This window comes from Gobio gobio (genome assembly GCF_949357685.1).
Source record: "Gobio gobio genome assembly, chromosome: 11".
Classification (NCBI taxonomy): Eukaryota; Metazoa; Chordata; class Actinopteri; order Cypriniformes; family Gobionidae; genus Gobio; species Gobio gobio.
Window position 1 is genome coordinate 46,067,384 of NC_137104.1, and position 7,679 is coordinate 46,075,062.

Genomic DNA, 7,679 nt, shown 5'->3' on the forward strand with positions numbered 1-7,679 from the left:
TCCAGAATCAGGTCAGCACATAATAATAGCACACATTCACAAACTGACAAATTCACAAACAAATAGGCTAAAGCACAGAAAAAGAGTAAATTAAGAGTAAATCAAAAAATTAAGAGTAAATCCTCTGCATGTCAGCTGCCAGACAATAGTCCTTATAGCTAGTATAAGCTACTACATGGTCAGTCTATGGTGGTTAATTTCTACCATGCTAAAGCTAATTCCATAAATGTCATATTGTGTGCTGACATTCACATTTATCTAAATAACGCTTGCTCGGCTGGTTCAGTTTCATGCCATTAATGGCTTTTAAGGACTCTTGAAAAACAAATTGGGCACTTATAAAACATCCAGTATTATAACGAAATATGTTGCTTATAAAAACATTTGGCCTGAATACCATCTGACTTTATTTAGGGTCCTGCTAACCACCCTGTTGAAAAACCCCAGCATGTGCTGGTTAGGTATGTTTTGAAGTATGGCAGCTGGTTCAAGCTGGTTTATGCTGGTCCTGAGCTGGAGCTAGTTGCTTGGGACCAGCACTTGACCAGCTCATGACCAGCTTGAACCAGCTGCCATGCTTCAAAACAAACCCAACCAGAATCCTGTTTTTTTCTTCTTCCAACAGGCAGCTAAACCTTGACCACTCGATTAGCCCAAAAAAAAAGGTTTAGGTGGTCAGGTACTCTTTTACTCTGTTAAGTGTAAGCAAATAACTTGTACTTTTTGTCATGATGTGACATTTAATGGAAAATGAACGGTTGTTTTTGTCTTGTTTTAACTCTTCTAACAAGATTAGTTTTACACTACAGTAGCCAATGAATCAAGTGTGAGAGTCAACTCATAATGAAGAATGATTGTTTTAAATCACAAGTTAAATGTAATTAGGTACAACAGAGGAAAACTATCAAAGATAAATTTCAGTCCAAATATTTCAACATTAGTTCATAACATCAGCCAAATAGCTTCAAAATGAAGGAACATGTGCTACTGTAAGACATTCTGTGTGTTCTGTAAAGTAATCCATGATGTTTAAGTGAATGCAAACTCCAATAGCTTTTTATTATTTTTGATGAAAACTTCAATAATATGACACTTGCAGGGACAAACTTCCTCAGTTTAAGGAAGAACTCTTTGGAGAAAAACGTCTAAGGTTACGTATGTAACCTCTGTTGCCTGAGAACAGGGAACGAGCTCTGCGTCTAGCTGACGCTATGGGGAACGCCCTCGGCGGGACTGGTGTCTGAAGCTACTATCGAATCACGGCAAAGTCTTTGACCGACGTCAACCCATGACGTCATCAACGTGCGACCCGGAAGTATAAAAGGGCGCCGTGCCAACACATACACATCTTCTCGTCTGAAGGGACTGTATGGCAGATAGGCCCTGAAGCATGGCAACGCGACGCAGCGCTCGTTCCCTGTTCTCAGGGAACAGAGGTTACATACGTAACCTTAGACGTTCCCTTTCGAAAGGGAACTCTCGCTGCGTCTAGCTGACGCTATGGGGAACGATATACCAACGCCGCCATGCTGAGGGGAGTGTCTGCCCATTGGCAGTGACAACTGTCAACACAAGTAATTCATAGAAAAACCTGAGCGATTCCCCCTCAGGTCCCTGGGCTGACAGTGACAGCACTCCCTACGGTCATAGCCCAAGCTATACAACTAAACGGAACCCTAACGCACTGCGTGGGGTTCCATCCAGACAGCTCGAAGGCCCGGGACCACTACTTCCACCGAAGGGGTCCCTTTAAGGGAATGTGGCTAGGGGACCCGAAGGAACCCCAGCCAGTCACTACTCGGGAAAAAAAAAGTTCTCCCGAGTGCCACCAGGGAGGCCTGACCTGGTGCCCTAAGTGTTATGGACACTTCGGTTTAGCCAACCCTGTCTGTTCAAAACAGAGCATCTGGATGGTGCCCAAGGGGCGTCTAAGCTAAGGGACTGAAACACTGGCAGTCCTACTTAGCCCGGAACTCAGAGACGGGTTATCCAAGAGAGCAATACTCAGCGTAGTGCTTTTCAACCCTTGCTATCGAGGGGAGTCTGCCTGCTCAAATCAAGGATCTACCAGGTGCTTATGTTTCAAAGCAGTAGGGAGGCCGAAAGGGCCTAATGACTGATCTAACAGGGAGGCCTCATGAGAGGCCTACGACCGTCTGACCAGGCTCAGGCGGCTGAGCACTCATAGACGACCCTCATTGAGGGGAGCAGCTGAGCCTGCCTGGCGAGTAACCTCCAGCTGTAGGCCCAACTACCACAAGTTCTCACAGAGAACTGGTAATCAAAGTGCCTAGCTCAGGAACTTCACCTTCAAGGAGGCCCTGTGGGCCTACTACTTGATAGCGGGTATTCCAGGGAGGCCTATAGAGGCCTACTACCTAACCGCAAGCCATGCTGGAAACCCAAGCATTCTGGCTCGGGACTCCGTCCTCAGGGAGGCCTAGTGAGGCCTACTACCTGACAGCAATACCGCCTGCTGAGGTTACCCTTGTTTTCTCAAGGAGGCCTAATGGAGGCCTACTACTTGACAGTCAAGCTACGCAGGCTAGTCGGGCATCCTGTTTAAGGAACCCGTCCTCAAGGGAGGCCTATTAAGGCCTACTACCTGATAACCAGCCTTTAGGGAGGCCTGGAGAGGCCTACTACCTGTTTGCAATACGTGCTAACTGTTTCAAATGACTGGGTCCCAGGAACACCTTAGGGAGGCCTGATGGGGCCTACTACCTCGTTCGATTGACCACAATCTGGGACTCGACAGTCAAGCTACGCAGGCTTTTCGAGCATCCTGATTAAGGAACTCGCCCTCAAGGGAGGCCTATTAAGGCCTACTACCTGATAACCAGCCTTTAGGGAGGCCTGGAGAGGCCTGCTACCTGTTTGCAATGCGTGCTAACTGTTTCAGATGACTGGGTCCCAGGAACATCTTAGGGAGGCCTGATGGGGCCTACTACCTTGTTCGAGTGACCACAATCTGGGACTCGACAGTCAAGCTACGCAGGCTTTTCGAGCATCCTGTTTAAGGAACTCGCCCTCAAGGGAGGCCTATTAACCCTTTAAGACCTAAGGGTATTTTTACAATTAATTTTCCGCCAGGTGTTATTTACTAAAAAAGCTTGTAAAACATCAACCCTGTTGTGCACAGACAATTGACACACCTCTTTTTTTTCAAGACAAGTTGCACTGTCAGTATATTTGTGTTGCATTGATGTCACCTGAATGTAAAATAAGTTATGGGACCATAAAGACAAATGAAAACATAAAACGGAAATTGAATCACTCAAATATTTATTGAAAACACACACAAATAAATAAAAGCTAAGCATATATCCTCTGGAAAACAGTTTGTTCAAGTCTTTGGAGTCCTGGAACTCAGGAATAAACATGATAACTTATACAGAACCAAAACTATTTACATTTTTCCAAAAAAAGTCCAGGCGTTTTTGGCCTCTTTGGATTTTGGATATTTACTGGTGCCAAGCCTCAAAACAGTTCCTATCAGGAACTTCTCCTCAAACTTTCTCCTCAAACTTTTTCCTCAAACTTTCTCCACAAAACTACTAAAAACTGCAGCGCGTCTCTCTCTCTCTCTCTCTCCTCAATACTAGCCGTGCGTCTCTATCTCTCCACAATAACAGAGCTGTGGTTCATGCGTAATGACGCACACCAACGTGGATGACGGATCAGCCTGTCATTGGTCAAACCCTCATCCAAAATGGCAGCTAGCATCGCGCTAGCGGTAAAAATGACGGAAAATGTATAAATTATGGACATCAAGTGGATAAATCTTGGATGTAAGCGTTTTGATTTATTGCTGAACAACTCCAAAAAGATGCACATGTTCCAGGCTGGATATAAAATCTTCTGTAAACTGCTACAAAGACACCAAAGACACCCCCGTGATGGCTAGCTCGTTAGCTTTCTGCTGGAAAAAACGGTAAGAAAATCGATAAAAGTTTCATGAAATAATATAGATATTTATCGGAGGTGCCGTGTGACGTCGTGGGGGATGCCGTCGGGCTCTGAGGGTTAAGGCCTACTACCTGATAACCAGCCTTTAGGGAGGCCTGGAGAGGCCTGCTACCTGTTTGCAATGCGTGCTAACTGTTTCAGATGACTGGATCCCAGGAACACCTTAGGGAGGCCTGATGGGCCTACTACCTTGTTCGAGTCAGGGAGGCCTATTAAGGCCTAGAATTAACAGCAGGCTTTCAGGGAGGCCTGATGAGGCCTACAACCTGCCTCTGAGAGTGACCACAATCTGGGAACTCACCCTCAGGAAAGCCTAGTAAGGTCTTAGGGATGACAGCAGGCCTTCAGGGAGGCCTGATGAGGCCTACAACCTGCCTCTGGTAGTGATCACAACCTGAGAGCTCACCCTCAGGGAGGCCTAGTAAGGCCTTACAACTACCAGCGGGCCTTCGGGGAGGCCTGATGAGGCCTACAACCTGATAGCCTCCAGGCTAGCTGTCCTGATGCGCACATCGGTACACACCTCCAGTGAGGCCTGGTTGAGGCCTTCCAACTGATAATGCGCCTTGTTCAAGAGGCCTACTGAGGCCTACAATTGACAGCCGATCTTCAGGAGAGCGTATTTACCCCTTTTTAACCTGATAGCCAGCTAGGCTAGTAGTACCTTGATGCTTAAGCATTGTCACCTGCCTTACTAGAGGCCTGATAAGACCTACCACTGTCACCGTTTACTCTTGAAAACGGTGCAATCCTTCCTGCTAACTGGGACAGACATATTTGCAAAATGTGGGTTGTAGTAATATTAGACCCTACGGCTCGTTTTCATGGAGGCCTGCTGAGGCCTAACACATGATAGCTACCCATTACTATGGGGACCCGTTCCAGGGAGTCTTGTAAAAGCCTACAAGCTGTACGAGTTTCGCAAAAACGAGAAATAACTGCCAGACAAACAAACTGACTGCTAGTAAAACCAACGACTCTCAATGAGAGGAGGCCTCCGATCTAAGTGGTGTACAACAAAAGGTGACGGTGCCTCAGCAACGCGCCTCCTTCATTCACATACCAACTGACGCCGTAGCGATCAGTCGTAACAGAGAGGGCACGAGAGGAGACGCTGCCCTCTGGTCCTGCCTACGGTCCTCAGACCGTGAAGGACCAGGTCCCGCCTGCCTGGGTGGGGGCGCGCATCTCAGCGGTATGCATGCTCTTAAATGCCGCTGAGCGCGCCTTCGCCTCCCTGAGCTTTCCAACCACGCCTCAACGGAGGTGCCGAAAAGTTCAGTAGGCGAAACCGGCGAATCGAGGAGAAAGTTTCCCTACTCTTCCTCCCCGATATCAGCCAGGCTCAGCCACAGATGCCTCTCCGTGACCACCATAGCCGCCCTAGAGCGGCCGATAGCAGCAGCAGTCTGCTTGGTGGCCCGGAGAAAAAGATCTGTGGTGCGGCGCAGCTCAGCAACCGCCTCAGGGGACACCCCGGCCCCCTGGTCGAGATCCTACAGCAGGTCCGCCTGGTACGCCTGAAACACCCCCATGGTGTGAAAAGCAGCACCAGCCTGACCTGCTGCCGTGTATGCCCCTGCCATTAAAGCACAACGTGATTTAGAGAGGCAGAGTTTGAGCTCTTCAGTGTTGATGCCCACGAAACGCGAGAAAAGTTTGCAAACTTTCCTCGCCAGTCGGTAGCCTCAACACATATCCATATTCCCCTATCCCCTCGACATCAGCGAAGTTGAAACGCTGATGCTGATGAACATTGGGTCGAATATGGATTCTTCCATGCCCCCTTGATCTCTGTAAGAAGATCAAGAAGGAATGGAAGGCTCATCTGAGCTGATGGTTTATGGCCAAGGAGAAATTGATCGTGCAATCTATCACGAGCGATCTCTCCTCTAACGCGCCAACATGGCAGCCGCAGCCTGCCTGCAGTACGTTCCATAACATTCATCAGCTCAGCACACACGGTCAAGGTGGCTGAGAGGATTCATACCACTCTCACCAGCCATCCCTAAGAGCACTTGCTGTTTAGTCTTGTTAGCCGCCAGATCGTCGCGACGATCGGCGAGCTGCATCTGAGAACCCATGATGTATGCCAACGCTCAGCCTCAGCTTGAGCGGGACAGCATCATCCAGTCCCAGATGCCAAACTCTCTTCCCTCAGGAAAAAAGCCAGACTAGAGTGGAGCGATCTCAGATTGAAAACCGCTCACACTCACACACAAACAACTTCAAATGAACTTGACTGTGCATGCTCTTGATCCCAGGCAGTAAATACACACTCGTGTGTATTTAATAATTGAATTTGTTTTACCTTAACTCGTATAGCAGTTCAAACAGACAGTCCCTGAAGACGAGAAAGATGTGTATGTGTTGGCACGGCGCCCTTTTATACTTCCGGGTCGCACGTTGATGACGTCATGGGCTGACGTCGGTCAAAGACTTTGCCGTGATTCGATAGTAGCTTCAGACACCAGTCACGCCGAGGGCGTTCCCCATAGCGCCAGCTAGACGCAGCGAGAGTTCCCTTTCGAAAGGGAACGTGATTATAATAAGATCCTTCCGGTTATGTAATTTAATTTGTGAGGTGACGGTGTGTCTGAATATGTCTGAATGATTCTAAAATGTCAACAGAAACAAAACAATACCACCACAAATACTTCCCCCTTTTGTATAAAGCCAAGGTCAGAGGTGTAGTAGACAATAGATAGTTTGTGAGGATTTTGAGAAGTATTATGTCGGTACCTGTGCATCCATCATATGACGTCAGTCTTGGATAGGACAATAAGAACGGATTGTCAAAGAGCTGAAGTGAAGTGCTCGGATGTCAGGAGAAGGAATTTATATTTCTAGGTTCCTGTGTGTCCTTGAAGCAGTTGTGGTTCATCACAGTCTCTCTGTAGTGAGCTTTGTAGGCAGGGCTCATCTGAGATTGTGACCGTAAGCAGTGGTTGTTGTTATCATTGTCCTTGTAAGTCCTGTGGTCATTCAGACACACTCCAGGTATGTGTGTGTGTGTGTCATTTTTGGATGAGTGCAGTGGATGATGGAGGTAGAAGAAATCGTTCTTTAGCACTCTTGCACCAAGTTTGTTTGGGTGGAGGGCGTCTGATGGCAGTTGTTTTTGATTGAAAATATTGAAGTTGTCAATAAAGTTCAGTCCTCTCATGTTGCATGTTTTCTGCAGCCATGTAAAGAAACCATAAATATGTGAAATAGATATGTGAAAACATATTAGTTTCTCTTTTTGGGAGTTGTCCACTGATAAACAACTGAATTTTGTGTTTCAATAAGTTTTGAAAGGAGTAGTCACCTTGAAATTTGTTTTAATCCAGGTGCACACTGTACGATTTGTAATAGTCCTTTACAATTGCTGTTTTTGAAACTGTATGAACATGATCCTTACTGTAAGCCAGCTATCTCACACTGTAAGATTTCAGTTGTCTTTAATGTCAGACTGTACGAGAGTCAAGACGCTTTAAAAGCAGACACACACATGAAAAGTCGTCCAGAGTTTTACATCATCAATCAATGACACATTCGTTGATAGTGAGCTGCATTACACACAGGATTGAAAGTAATGTCTAAAAAGAAATCGCTAATATTAATTTTGGTTATGGCTTGTCTTGAAAAACAGACAATTTGACAGTAGCCTTAGGTGAAGTCACACTCCGGGACTGTGAGTCAAATCTTCTGACGCTGCTAGAATTTCG